This window comes from Protopterus annectens, chromosome 1.part1 (genome assembly GCF_019279795.1).
Source record: "Protopterus annectens isolate FY-2018-M chromosome 1.part1, PAN1.0, whole genome shotgun sequence".
In the NCBI taxonomy this organism is placed as follows: domain Eukaryota; kingdom Metazoa; phylum Chordata; order Ceratodontiformes; family Protopteridae; genus Protopterus; species Protopterus annectens.
The window spans coordinates 1,151,287,034-1,151,303,224 of record NC_056726.1 but is presented as its reverse complement, the minus strand read 5'-3'; the positions used below and the strand labels follow the sequence as shown (position 1 = coordinate 1,151,303,224).

The 16,191-nt window shown below is 37.3% G+C and overlaps 1 protein-coding gene across 1 annotated transcript in view; it reads right to left on the bottom strand.

The window, feature by feature from the left end:
- The window catches only part of LOC122815812 (extracellular calcium-sensing receptor-like), a 363,125-nt gene that overhangs the window by 272,563 nt on the left and 74,371 nt on the right, over positions 1 to 16,191 (bottom strand). The gene's annotated exons all lie outside the window — the stretch shown is intronic.

Sequence of the window (16,191 nt, the reverse complement as noted above, 5' to 3'; positions counted from 1 at the left end):
GGTTCCTCTAGCTGCAGCTCTTCAGGAAGCCATTAATGACTGGGAGATTGACATATTCCCTGCAGCTATAGGGTTGATTCACTGGGCAAGGAAAAAACACTTTGGTTGACCTTCCAGGTATGAGTGGTTGAAGGTATACTGCTTAGCTGGGGTAAGGTACCTGATTCCCAGGCTAGTGCTCCTGTCATGAGTCAGTCCTGTTCCAGGGATTTTCCTAGGAAGAAAAAGCAGAAACTTAAAAATGTCTCTTCTCCTGTGTCTGTTGTTGAGTCAGGTCTACTAATAGCACCATTTAAAAGAGGGAAACACTTGGCTAGGCTTGTAAGGGCCTCAGGGCTATTATAGGTTCATAGGTTCATACTAGGCTATCTGCCCTAGGGCATTTATAAGCCTAGCCAGAGTGTGTGTGGCTTTCGCTACCCCTTGGAATGAGAATACTATGCCCATTTAGGGTTTAGTTTACTGTGCCTCTGTCTAGTAGTGACACAGAGCCTAGTAACCTCTTATGATCCTGTGTAGCTTGGTTGTAAGCAGTCTGCTGTCTAAAGACTGTGAAAATGCAGCCTGCACTTACAGACATTCCGTTGGCTTAGACAAAGCAAGAGAGAGAGTTTTTCTTTTTTTTTTTTTTTCTTTTACGGATAATATGGCTCCTTGTTTGCATATATGCCTACAAAATCTTGCATATTAAAGGTCAAAATAAACAATAAGTGATATAAATCCATGGAAGTATGACAGTATTTATGAAGTAATGTATGTATTGTGCTATTTTCTTGTCTTAAAAATGTTTATTGGTTGTGGAAAACTTTCATACCTCACAATTCAGATTTTTGTCTCATATTTTCAGTTTGTTTCTCATAAAATTGTGTTCTTTTGGCAAATCATTGAAGACTGAAGTCAGAAAATAATGGCAGGCATTTGAGTTTGACTTCATATCCTCAGAAAATGAATACTAATGCAAACTTTGTTGTTCTATGCACTTTCTAAGGGGGTCGGGGATGTATGTGTGTGTCATACCTATCAACTTTACAGATTTCCACAGAATGTTCAGACTTTTACCTTATATTTTTGGTCTGTTCCTCAAAAAATTCATTTTTTTTTTGACAAATCACTGGGATGAGCTAAGGATTAAAGTTACTAAATAATGACATGTATTTGATATTCAGACTTCATATCCTGTAGAAAATTCATTCTAACACAAATCCTGTTATTCTAGCAACCTTCTAAATGTGGCCCTAGTTTGGGCCTTTGTCCCCAACATTATAACAGGCTTTTTCCAGATTTCTTGTGTTAAGAGATTGAGAGGTACTGTGTGTGTGTATGTGTGTTTGTGTGTGTGTGTGTGTGTGTGTGTGTGTGTGTGTGTGTGTGTGTGTGTGTGTGTGTGTGTGTGTGTGTGTGTGTGTGTGTGCGTGTGTGTGAGTGTTCAGCTGTCCAGGTTTTTTCAGAATGTCCAGATTTCTGCCCCATATTCCTCCTGAGCTTTTCTCCCCGGGCCTCCACTGAAAAAGGGATTTTGCACAGATGGACTATCCCGGTTAACAAATGACAAATAAATAAAAATGATTGAAGTTGCTAAATAATAACAGACATTTGAGTTTTAGATGTCTTATCCTTTAGAAAAATGCATACTAACACAAATCCTGTTATTCTACAATTATTACATACATGAGAGCAATATTTATAATCCATCCCTATTTATTTTAGGCTTTGACTAGATTTCTTGCACTAAGAGGTTGAGGTGTGCATGTGTGAGAGTGAAATGCCCTATTTAGAGTTAGCAGGTGGAATTTATTTTCACATACATTTTCAAGGAATTGTGAGCTTCAAGGGAAGAGATGTTTACTCTTGTACATGCTAAGTCTGCTTAAAATGTGCAACTGTTTTGTTTAGCAAATGGTATCACTGTTTGGTGCAAAATTTCTAAACAGTCTTAGTAGCACAGTAGGTAGCATACTTGCATTTTGATGTAGAGGGCTGTAGGTTCTACTCCTACCACATGTAGATTTGTATTTTAAGGGGGTGGAGTGCTGCAGTCCTGAGTATGTCCTCCTTTGGATGAGATGCCTAGTAACTATGAACCTGTGTTAATATACAAGCTTAGCATTTTTTAAATGTAACATAGGCAATTTATTGTTTAAGGGCAGTAGGCACTGAATTTGTAGATGAAACACTGAAATATAAAGCTGTTTTCTAGCAACAACCTCTCCATTAGTTTCAGATCTCTTTAATGTGAAATTATTCAGATGACTTTTACTTCTGCAAAGATTGTGCATATTGACTGATATTGGTAGATTGTAATGATAGACATTTAAGTGGCCTTTTATGGTTGAAATGTTCTGAATTGGGCAATTTTTCATTATTGGTTCATATGTTTTGTTTCATTGCTTAATGGAAAAAATGTTCAAAACTATAAAGCACACTCTAAGGGGTGCTGTATTAACAAGGGATATAATTCAGTTATTATATATTATAATTAATACAATCAGGAAAGTGAATCAAAGCAGTTATGCATGGTTCTGAAATGTGTGCAAGGGGCCTATGATTTTAAAACAGTCCAAATGTAAATTTAACCTGCCACTGACCAGATGCATTTTCTTTGAATGTGGGTTTAAATGCTGTTTCAGTGCATGCGAGTTTCAAAGGTAGAGACGTTTTAATGCTGTCTGTTTTCATTGTAAGACTATTGCTTTGTTTAAGTTTAGCAAATGTCTATCAGTGTTTGTGCTATAAAATAGGAGGTTACTAAGCTATTGGCCCTGAGGCCCTAAAATTTGAAATAAAAGTTGAAAACTAAAGCCGAGTATCTGTAATCATTGTAGAAGTAATGCATAAAACAGTATGCACACAGAGAGTTTTGAACAGTGTTTATTGCAACTGGGGAGAAATAGCCAAGTAATGGGATACTGGAATGGCTGCATGCATGTGTTGGGGGGGGGGGGTTGAAGGAGGCGAGGTTTGGGGGTGGTGCTTTGAAAGGGGTGGGGTTGGGGCGGTGCTCCGGGTTTGCACCTCCCTGCAAAAAATCCTGCGGTCTCCCTTGGCAGAGGGATAGACTTGAAACAAGTTCTGGCACCTCTTCAGTTATATTAGTGTTAGAACTTCATGATTAAAGGCATATTCATTTTTTTGGCTTGTTTGTTTTGAATATGTGTTTTACTCAATTTAAATAAACAAGTGGACTGAAACACTGCAGTCCTATTTTGGCACATTTTACTTACAGTAAGTGAAAGTACTTAGTTTCACATAAAGCAGAAAGTGAACAGGCATTATTGTATAATTCTATGAGGCATACAACCTTAACCATGTATTATAAACTCTTTATATAAATAAATACAGTGAACAAAACAGAGATGATATACTAAAACCCTAAATGCAAACATTTAGTTCAAAACTTAATTTAGTAGTATAAATGACACTCTGGATTTTTATTTAATGTAAGATGTTGAAGGTTGGCTAGTTCAATATTCAGATGGGATGAGAGGCAAAGAAAAAGCTAGTAGCAGACTCCCTGCAATAGCTATATTTATTTATTTATTTGACATTTGTTTACCAGGAAAGTCCATGAAGGGCCAGAAAGTGTTTATTTTCATTGTAGGCCTGGGGAGAAAAGCTCCACAATTAAAATCATTCAAAAATCAAGTACAGTTATTTTAAATCACAAAGTATCACGTTACACTGCAAAACGTAAGAGTGAAAAAGGGTTGTAAGGAGAAAAACATAAAACATATATTTCATAGTAGAGTGCAATGAAAAACAATAACATGAGTTGAAGAAAACATGTGAGGAAAAAATCAGTAGTCATGTTATCAGTTACATAGATCATTTTGTGATAAATAGACCTGAGACAATTCTAAATAGAAACTTGAAGAAATATTGGAGATTACATGATTAGTGACAGTGAGGGAAATTGAATGATGTCTTAGTATGAGAGATTGTGTTCATATTATGGTTATAGAAGGATGAAGGAAGGAGAGGAAAAGATTTTATGAAGAGTGCAGGGTAGGGTGTCTTCAGGTAGCTTAGGTAAGTAGGGAGGAAAGAGAAAGAGGTAGAGAAAAGGTGTGCAGAAATGAAGCGGATAGGTAAGGTAGTGGGAAAAAATGAAAAAAATGGAGTAGAAGGCTAGAGAAGGTTGTGAAGTGTGGTTTAGGATGAAGAGAGTGAGTGAAGTATAGTAAGTTCAGCCGGGACTGGGACAGCAGCAGGTCCAAGATTTTGTAAGGTATCCTTTTAAACAGCATTTAAAGGTGGGTAGGTTAGAAATAGCTCTGGTTGTTAGCAGTAAGGAGTTCCATTTTTTGCTACTGAGTATGAGTGTAGGCTTTGTCCATGGGATTTATTCAGTTTATTTATGATAAGAAGTTGTTTGTCTTCTGATCTAAGAGTTCTTTTAGGGAAATGCATATTGACTAAAGGGGTAAGAGATGGGTAGTCTAATGGTTTTTGTATGAATTCATGTGTTGTTATAAGCTGAATGTAGGAGACGTGGAGAGAGAGTTCCAGTCAGCTAAGGGTATGCAGAGCTTTACACTGATGGGTAAAGGAGGATGAATTGGTAGTAAACTTGACAATTCTGTTGTAGCAGCTTTCAAGTTGGCTTTTTATGGTGGATTGTAAATAGGTTAGAATTGGTGCTCCATAGAGTAGGGCGGGCAGAAGGTAGTTTTTGGCTAGAGTAATTTTTGTGGGTATGCTCAGAAAATGTTTGTTTCTGTATATTATGCTAAGTTTTTAATGAGTTTTCCTGATAATGCTTTGGATATGGAGGTCAAATTTAAGGTCATCATCTATTATGACTTTTAATAGTTTAGTATGGTGGACTAATTCAATTTCAGTTCTATTTGCCAAAAATATTTTTAAAGATGCTTTGTTAAGGGTGTGAACTTTTTGAGTAAGGAGGAGAAATTTGCTTTTTGGGGGCTGAATGGGAGTTGTGCTCTTGTAAGCTAGGTTTCAATGGAGATAGCAGCTTGTTGAGTGATTTCTTGGTGGTGAGTTAAGGTGTTCGAAGAGCAGATGATGTTAGAGTCACCTGTATATTGAATCAATGTTCCTTCACAAGAAAATGAATTTAGGTTGTTGATAAAAATATTGAATAATAGAGGGCCACTGGTGGATCCTTGAGGGTCTCATGTGGAAGTAGAAAGGTCAGCAGAGATGGATCCTTGCCATTTTACAGCTTGTTACATGTGGGCAAGGTAGCTAGAGCACCATTGAATAGATGGAGATGCTAGACCCAGGATGGAAAGTTGACTGAGGTGTTCACTGTGAACAGCCATGTCAGAAGCTTTTGACAGATCTAAAAATTCTGAAGATACAAATTTATTAGAGTTGCAAGCTTTATTAACAATGTCTGTAAAATATAGTTATACAGTGGAGGTGCTGTGGCTTGACCAAAATCCATGTTGTGCATTGGTGATTAGCTTATTTTGCAATAGATAGTAGGGAAATTGTTGATGTATAATCTATCAAGGATTTTAAAGAGTGGAGACAGGATGGCTATAGGAAGAAAATTTGTAATGTCATTGAAATTACCTCCTTTATGTAAGGGGATAATATGCACCATTTTCCATAAGTTAAGGGCACAGGATTCTGTTATTAATCTATTAATAAGAATGCTGACTGGGCACTACTGCATCTGCAGCTAGATTTAGGTATTCCTGGGGAAGGTTATTGGCTAAGGTTTAGTTTATGTAAAATCTTTAATGAGAGTTGTAGAAACTGGTTGAAAGATAAAGTGGGTAGAGCTGTCTGCATGTGGATTGCAAAGTTTGCAGTTACGTGACTTTTGTGAAGGAAATTTGCTAGGGTCTAATGTAGGGGAAGTTGACTGTATGAGGGGGGTGAGTTTAGGGTTAAGTTGTCTATGCATTCTATGAAGTATGTATTTACATAGGTAACTGAAGAGGGTGAATGTCTGGGCATTGTCTGGGATCCTTATTTTGTACTTAAGTTGATGAGAGAGGATATGAATGGCCAGAATACTTTAGGGTTGTTTTATGACTATCTTGTAGCCATATAATATATATATATATATATATATATATATATATATATATATATATATATATACCTCTATTAACTTGTTTCTTGACTTGGCTTCATAGCTGTCAGACTAGCTTCCAGTTTTTGTGATTTTTATCTTTTGTCAGTTAGTCCATACTTTGTCTCTGTTTTTGTTAAGGAATTTGCATTGGTTAGTGAGCCATGTGGTATGGACAGTTTTAATTATTTTTGTATGCTGTGGGGCTAAGTTGTTAAGAATATTTAGAAATGCTGCACTGACATATTCAACTGCATCATTTAAGGGGAGGTTTTTTTTTTTTTTTTTTTTTTTTTAGGCTGCACCAGTTAACTGCTTTCAGAGCTTCAATAGCATACTTCATTGAGAAATTGGAGAGGTTATGAGTAGTTTTGCGCCTATGTTCCTTTGTTTGTAATAGTCCTGTTGGTATAAACTGGCAGGTGGTCACTAAGTGTATCAGGAAGGGCATCTGGGGAGGTAAAATTAAATTGGCTGGTAACCAGATTCCAGTCCAGGATAGATTGTTGCGAGTTATTTTTGTCATATCATATTGGTGTATTAATAAGTTGAATAAATACAAACAAGTTCATGCTGTTAAATGCTAATTTTGCAGATAAAGACTGCCAGTCAATGTTTATGTCACCCAGGAGGATGATTTCATTTGTGATTGTATCTGCTATCCAGGATATTATATTTTCAAGCATTGGAATGTTCTGTCCTTGGGGAATATATGGTGAAGCAATGCATACACTCTTGTTTCTATTAAATTTCTGCTTTTCCAAAATTTAGGATTGTGCCTGTATGGGGAGTTACTTTGAGCATATCTGGGAAAATTATAGCTATTTCATCTGCTTTTTTATGTGTTCTCTTTCACCTCCAAATATTATAACCATTATGAATGGGTTAGATAATATTTTAATTTAATTTTGAATGAGGCAGATGAAGGAAGGCTATGAATGCTATTGAAGCCAGTGTTTCCAGTGGAGTGTGTAAATATGTGGAGGTCTTGTATCTGGAATCCATAGAGATGTATTTGTTATTTAGACTGTTAGTTTCTGGAGCCTAATCAAAGGTGTCTAGAATGTTGATGGACTAAAAGGGTAGACTTTAAAGACAGAAAATGCTTAGTTTAACAATGCTTAAAATGTAATTGATAGCCTGTATCACTTTAATCTGAAAAAGGAGTGGGAAAACATATTCCAGAATTTGTAAAAGATCCCATTTCCTTAGATCAAGGTAGACTTTTTTTTCTTGTCAGAAAGTATGTGACAGGATTGCAGCTAAATGAAAGAGTGTTATAAAGTGTTAGACTGATGTATTTGAAAGCCTGCAGGTGGTGTCTGTAGGGAACACAATGCTTTAACATGTATTAGCTAAAAAGGTCTTAGACATGATGCAAAATAAGCTTTTGTTTTGTTATTCCTAATTGCTAACTGTTTGGCTTCAAACCAAAAAAGAGGGAAAGGAGTAGTTTGTTTTTCATAATCTTAGGAGAAAGATTAGCAGCTAAATTCAATAAAACCTACATGGTTTGTTTTTACCATGGGCACATCATGCCATGAAGTGCACATGGTAGCACAGTGTTTTAAATTCAGTAGGTGCCATGTAAAGATGTGCACCATGGAGCAAACAAGGTAAATATCATGGTATGCTAATCAACAAATCCAATATGGTGGAGCTGTTCAAAAAGCTGTAAAGCAACCATGTAGACTCAGTGCTGGTTTTTCATGTGAATTCCAAAACCTTCTGGAGTTCAGCCATGGAAAGGAGTCTGCATGGAAAGAATGTCAGGGGCTGCTGCTGTTTTAATTCATTTGTAGGTGCAACAGGCTGAAGTCTATGTTGCTGCTGTTTCTGCTGAAAATAGACCAAGGCCGAGAAGGAGACAAGTTTTCAGACCCATTTAACTTTTCACAACCTTCATGATGTGGAAATTGTAGAGTGCTACAGGGTGGATAATGAGACACTACAAAAACTCTGCAACCTGTGTCATCCTCAACTTAGAGCCAGGGCCAACTGAGGGGGACCCCATCCCAGTGGAGACAAATATATGTTTAGCACTTAGAATCTTAGCTACAGGTACCTTTCAGAGATCAATAGGGAGCATGTTGGGTCATCACAGGCATAAGCATCCTTGCTACTCCATCATTTCTTGAATACTATACTCCAACATGCCAGTGATCACATATATTTTCCCCGTACTCCTGAGGAGAGGTCCAGAAATATGCAGGAGTTCTACCATGTAGCACACTACCCTGAAGTGCTGGGTGCCACTGATTGCACACATATGGAAATTAAGGCATCACCAGGGGAACATTATTGGCGCTACATAAGCAGAAAATGCTTCCACTCCATTAACTGCCAACTTGTGTGTAATGTCAAGGGAATCATCTTGAATGTGTATGCTGGCAATGCTGGCGGTTACCATGACTCACATATTTGGCACACCTCGCATATGTATCAGATGTTTGCTAGGGGGGATATCCCACAAGGTCATTGTTATAGCATTGGGATCTCAAGCAATGTTAGGATACCAGCTTACAGAAATGAGCAGCATGTGTGAACAATCTTTTATGTGAATGCCAGTGACATAAAATAATGCAGAGCTGCATGGAAATACAATGCCTGGCTAAAAGGGCATCAGCCAAGATAAGATAGTGATTTTGAATAATTCCTCTCTTTATCAAGGCATAATTAGTAATATAAGCAAATATTTATGTTGAAAATAATTTCTCTAATAATCAAATATCAGTAAGCAGATGCAAGTTAGCTATAAGACTTCACAGTGTTTTTTTTTTAGAATTGTTAGCTCAGCTATATGTTAGGAATAAATAGAATGGAAAGGTCACAACAGCCTGAAACAAGGGTCACACACTGACACACACTGATGTATTGTATCAGCAGGAATGGCTCTTCAATTAGAAGTTTGTATAAAACATGTATTAATCAGTACTTTTCTATTTCTATCAAAACATTCCTAAACTATATGTGTAAAGAATGCAAATAATGCAAAATACTTGATTTGTAAAATGTACATATATGCCATAGATGGTAATGCTGGGGTGGTACGGAGGTAGCATTGTTACTTCACAGCAAGAGGTTCTCCCGTTCAATTCTTGGCATGGTTTGGGAGTGCCTTCTGTGTGGAGTCTGCATGTCCTCCCCGCGTCGTTCGAAAGACATGCATGCGTAAATGGGCGTGCCTTCGTTGAAGGTTGGGCGTCGAGCTGGCACCTCGGCATTTTATAAAAATCTACTGCCAATCATTACTGGATCGGAGTTACGCTGTGGCGACCCCTTACCGGGAAAAAGCCGAAAGACAAACAACAACAACATATATGCCATAAACATCAAAGAATCAGGAAATGTATATTATTCTATTTCATACATTATCTATAGAATAAATGACAGGAGCTGTTGTGCCTTGCACATATGCACTGCAGACTTTTTATGAAGTTTTTATTAAGCTTTTGTATTACTTTGTATTACTTTGTAAGTTGCAAACTTTCATTAATTCTGAATTATTCAACAGTAGCAAAATTGTAAACTGAAGCTGTAACAATAATAAATAGTCTTTCTCATTAGAAATGTTATGATAAGACAATTAAGCAGTAAGAACATATGATGACAAAGCAAGTTGAAGCAAGAAATGATTACTGACAAGAACAGATGAAATGAAGCCATTATGGGGTCCTGAATTTGAACAAAGTGCTCATATGACCTTAAATGCAAAAACAAAAAAAGATAATCAGCAGTTAGGAAGTTTAGTAAAAATTCTAAGAAAACAGCCAGACATCATTAAGAAAGAGAAAATACAAGAATTTGAAATAATACAAGGACGAGAATGGAAATGTGTTAGATTTCCACAACCTTGGTCGGTTCCAGGAAAATTCAAAAAAGGTCCTTTACATAGAGTACAAACAATTGAGCCTGAAAAAGGAAAAATGTTGTTAATTTATTATCATAATTTCCTACGTCATCCAGGAAGGGAAAGACTACAACAAATTGTTAGTTCTAGATTTAAATGGGAAGGAATGACAACAGACATCCAAAATCATATAGATAGATGTGTCACGTGTGCCATAAACAATGTGGGAAAATGAAATAGGAGAAAAAATATAGACTCCCACAAGCATTGGGACCCTGTGAAAGGGTACAAATGGATACTGTATGATCTTTTCCAACAACACCAGGAGGGTTTTGTTTCTTACTTACTTACTTTGATAGATGAATATACTTGATGGGTGGAATCTCATCCAACTAAAAAAGGAAAATGCCAACTGAGTAGTTAGAATAATAAGTGAAAGGATCATTCCAACATGGGGAGTACACCGAAAAATGCATAGTGATCAAGAGACTCACTTTACTGGAAAAGTGACAAAACAAATGTGTAAAACTTGGGGAATCAAGCAAAGGTTTGATACTCCTTACCATCCTCAGAGTTCTGGAAAGGTCAAAAGAGCTAACAGAACTGTGAAGGAAGGATTAAAGAAAATGATTTCTGAGTACGAGAATCATTGGGTAAAACCTTTACCCAAAATTTTGATTAAGATGCGGAATTCTCCTTAGGGATGTGCGTTAACTCCACATGAACTAATGACAGGTTGACCTATGAATTTACAAGCAGGAGAAATCCCTTATGGGATACCATTAGAAGAAACATAATTGTGGGACCAGCTGTAAGACCAAATTAGTTGGGCAAAAGAGAGAGTCTGGGAAGCTGGACAAGCTCATAACCTAGAACTTTGAAAGAAAAATGAGATTTGGAAATTGAGGGAGGTACAATTGGAACAAGGAGATCTTGTAATAGTCTGCCAGTTTGGAAACATAAGTGGGGTTAGTGGCTGCACAAGTCCAGCCATATAAATATCAGCCACCAAAAAATGGTTGGATTCATAAAAAATCATGTTAAAAGATTAAAATGGAGGGGAGAAAACTGAATAACTTATAAGTTTAATAACTGATATAAAGGGACATAATATCAGATACAACTAATAAGAACACAATTCTTTTCTCTTCCAGAAAATATCGAATCATGAAAATCCTGACATTAATAGTGATCCTGATGAATTTTTACTCCTCAATACAAGGAAAGGTGGTCTTCAATACCTTTACCAAATCACTGCAAATGTAGAAACTTTGAATGCTAAACAATACTGGATCTGTGCTGAGATACCACAAGATGCAAACAGTAGGTATTCTATTATGAACTATTCCATCTACCTTTCTGGAAATGTTGAATCTCACAAACCAAGACTGTGTTCTAAGGAATGACTCTATCCCAAAGACACACTCTTTCTTCAGGCTTGTCCATACAGCTGTGACTACTGATGTTTGTTTATAAGGAGAAAAAACAATCACCCATTTATTGGGAAAAGAAAAGTCCTTGTAGTATTATTTATGTTGCCCGAAATGCCAATGAACAATGTTTTGAGCATTTTAGTAATGAAACTTGCTGGACATTTAGGAAAGCTAGAATTAAACATTGAGTTACAACATAAATAATTCCAGTTTAAGCAGGCATATATTACATATGTGGTAAAAAAAAAGCCTACAAATGGCTTCCTGAGAATTAAAATGGATTGTGTTATTTGGGACATGTAATTCCATCCATTAGACATACCACAATATTACCTGATTCTAATATTAGAAATGTTAGATTAAAAAGACATATTAACATAGGAAAATGGATGTAAGAGATGATGTTCTTGCAGGAGCAGCAATTTTTCCATTCTATGGAGCAGGGAAAGCCATTTGGGAAATTAGAAAATTGGCAGAATTATTGGAAGAATTAAGTAATGCTACATTTGAAGCAATGGAAAAAGTTACTTTAGAAATGACTGCCATGAGAACGATGGTCTTACAAAACTGCATGGCATTAGATTTTGCTCTTGCTAGTAAAGGAGGTACTTATGCATTAATAAGAGAGGAATGTTGTACTTACATTCCTGATAATGAAACTGAAATCTGGAGTGACCTCAAGCTAATTGAGGAAGTTGTTCAAAAAGCACAAATAGAAAAAGAAATATGGTTCTCTTGGCTGAGTGGTTCTATCAGTATCTGGGGAGGAAAATAATGCAGCTTATACTGGTCATAGTGGGCATTTTAGGATGTATAAACCTAGCAATTGTTGTCATCAAGTGTAGAATCAAATGTGTAAGATGGCAAGCAGTACAGGTTTTGACAGAGGACCAAATGCATCAGGTCCAAGACATTGTATGATTTATGAAGTACTCTGAACCAATGAAGCATGATAATATTCACTTAACAAAATCAACAAACATGAGTTATCATGTCTGTTCAGGGGAAACTGTTATAGCACTGGGATCTCAAGCAATGTTAGGACACTAGCTTACAGAAATCTTCCCTTAGCAGCATGTGTGAACACTCTTTTATGTGAATGACTGCATGGAAATACAATGCCTGGCTAAAAGAGCATAATTCAAGATGAGATAGTGTTTATCAATAATTCCTCTCTTTATCAAGGCATAATTAGTAATATATAAGCAAATATTTACGTTGAAAATATTTCCTCTAATAATCATATGTCAGACAACAGATGCAAGTTAGCTATAAGACTTCACAGTGTTTTTTTTTAGAATTTTTAGCTCAGCTACTTGTTAGGAAAAATAAAATGGAAAGGTCACAGCAGCCTGAAACAATGGTCACACATTGATGTATTGTAACAGCATAAATGGCTCTTCTATTAGAAGTTGTATAAAACATATATTAATCAGTACTTTTCTATTTCTATCAAAACATTCATAAACTATATGTGTAAGTAATATAAATAATGTAAAATACATGATCTGTAAAATGTACATATATGCCATAAACAACAAAGAATGAGGAAATGTATATTATTCTATGCCATACATTATCTAAAGAATGAATGACAGGAGCAGTTGTGCCTTGCATATACATGCTGTAGACTTTATATGAAGTTTTTATTAGGCTTTTGTATTACTTTGTAAGTTGCAAACTTTCATTACCTCTGAATTATTCAACAGTAGCAATAATGTAAACTGCAGCTGTAACAATAATAAATAGTCTTCCTAATTAGAAATGTTATGATAAGACAATTAAGCAGTAAGACCATATGATGACAAAGCAAGTTGAAGTAAGAAATGATTACTTTGTACTTGTTACAAAAAAGAAAAACCTGTTGTATAGCAATTCTACAAAATATAGTCTGCCGTAGCAGCACTTTAAAAATAACTTGTAAAACAACATTTAAAATAGCTGCATGACCAACTTAGGACACATTGCATGACCAACTTAGGACACAATGTGTATCTAAAGTGGCAGGACTGCATTTGTCAAGAACTGTATAAAAGTCCTGTACTCATTGCTGTATTTTGTCAGTCAGCAAATTTATTTAGTCAAGAAATAATAAAAACTGTACTGACCCTTGGATGCCTTGCTTTGCTGATCATTTATTTTTCTTGTTCTTCTAACTGCCTGTATTTTTTTCCTCATAGATGCAGTGCTTGTAGATACTTTTACAGTCTTTTTCTGGGGGATGCAGGATATGCACTGAAACTATGGCTAATGACACCCATCAGAAATGCACACAGACCTGCTGAAGAACGCCATAATGATGCATACACTTAAAGCATAAATATCATAGAGTGTGTGTTTGGGCTGCTGAAGTCATGGTTCTGGTGTCTAGATACATCTGGGGGAGTCCTGTAATACAATCCATGGACATGTACCGAAATATTCACAGTATGTGCCATACTACACAACATCATCCTGAGAAAACAGCTTTAGCAGGATCAGCAAGGGGAAAGAAGCACACATCCCACCACTAATATCAAGGTCACCACAGCCACATGAAAATGAGGAGTCAGAGGGGGAACCACCAGCTGCTATGAGTGTAGGCAGATGTTGGCATGCTCAATATGCCCTTGCATTGGTTAAGAGACAATGCATAACACACTCACCTTCTAAGGGCCTACAATCGTCTTCTTACACACATAAATGCACTAACATTTATGCCAGGCAACTCACATCTTTACCTCCCCATATATTGGTTGTGTACTGCTTGCATCAGACAGAGTCAGCCCTGAACTAAAACTATGGCAACTGCTGCATATACAAGGTAAATCCTGAATCTGGAGTGTAGTGTGTAATAATATGAAGGCATGGCATATCCTTGTATTTCATGAACTGGTACTGTAAGCAAGTAAAAGGTGAGAGATTTATAAAGAAATTACCTTAATATGTGACACCAGAGACATATTTGACTTATATGTGTCTATTATTAAGTAGTAGGCCTCAGGTGTCAGAGATTCACACAGTCATACCTCTCAAAAGTATTGATAATCATCGCATGTCCTCAGTTTAGCGCCATACATTTGTATTAGAAAATCATTAAAGAGAGAAGATAGAAAGTAATGCTACACATTGCAGTTTCAGACTTCACAGCCCTCACAAGATCATTCACAATAAAGTTGGGAAATGTTGCTGCTATCAACTGTCTTACTTCCTATGGCCAATATAAGTCAAAGATGCAATTATCAGTTCAACACCACAAATGCAGATATACTAAGCACTAAGTCAGCTATGCACCCAGAGCATCAGACACAAAGCTTATGTATCCCTGAATTCAAAAGGTAGAAAACAGGGATATGGCACAGTTATCATCACTTGTACAGGCAGTTGCGCATGTGTGCGTGTGTGTGTGTGTGTGTGTGTGTGTGTGTGTGTGTGTGTGTGTGTGTGTATGTGTATGTGTGTGTATGTGTGGGTGTGTGGGTGTCTTTGGGGGGGCAGGAAGCCTAGGTTAACACAAATTATCAGTGAGTGTGTGTAAATAAGTAAGAGCAGCAGGCAGATATTTGGATAAACCAACAAATGGCCAGTGTGACAAAATGAGTTTTACGCTGCATGACTGAACCATATAACTGCTTTGTGTGTGTGTGTCAGTAGGGGTCCTCAGGGTGTAATTTGTGTGTGTGTCTGCATGAACACGGCCAAGCTCTGTGCTAGCTCTACATCTTGTTATGTTGGACAGGTGTGAGCAGTACATGGTACAAGTGGCAGTTCATCATTGTCATCCCCAACCATGAGAACTGGCTCTGCCAGGAGATGTATGGGCTCATCCACACCCATGGTCATCTTGCTGACTAGTCACAAGTGGAGTCTCAAAGGGTTTGGTCCTGGGTCCTCTCCTGTTTGGCATCTACTTCTCTGAAGTCCATGCCAAACCGAAGGGACTCTGGATGACAAAGTTTGCAGATGATTGCAAGTTGGGAGCTTCATTCCTACAGAATGGTCTCACTGAGACCAACGACTGGTGTCAGAACCATGGCCTTAAGCTCAATGGCAAAAATATGTCATCATCCCCTTTGGGAAAACCCCAGTTCCCATGAATTAACACATTGATGCAGTCCAGTGAACACAGAAGGTGTTATAAGAGATATGGGAACACAGGTTGACAGCAACATCTCTTTTGATCACCCCATTGCCACTGTGGTCAAAAAGTCCTTCTATGTGGCACATCTCATTACTAAGGGTTTTGCATCCAGGAAGAAAGAGGTCATTGTCTCCCTCTACTCTTCCCTCATTAGGCCAATCATCGAGTATAATGCCCCATTTCACATGTACCTCACTAGACACCTGCAACAACTGCAGAGGCCATAAAAGATTTTCACAAAGAGGATCCTAGGCCTTAAAAACTTGTTGTATATGGATAGATATAAAAAACTCCAACTATTCTCTGACTCATATCGCCTACTTAGAGGCAATCGCTGCTTGACTTACAAAGCCATGTCTAACCCAGCTCTGTTAGAAATGCTACATCTATAGAAATCCCAATCCCTCCACACCACACACTCCAGAGACCTCAACCTCATTACCACAATTAACAGAACATGCTGGAGGGACAGGTTTATAACCAGATACTGCCCATGCTATGGAATACACTTCCCATACATGTCAAGCAGAGCACCTCGCTGACCCTTTTCAAGAGAAATCTTGATGAGTGGATGAGAAACAGAAAATTCACCCCAGGGATAATGCCAGTGGCTCTACTTAACAGAGGTACTGGGAACTAAGGTCGGGTGGCACTATACCAGGGCAATCCTATGGCTAGGGATGTAAAGGCACCAGGGCCATTAGCCTAGTGCACATCTATGAACAACCACCCTGCATTGTAC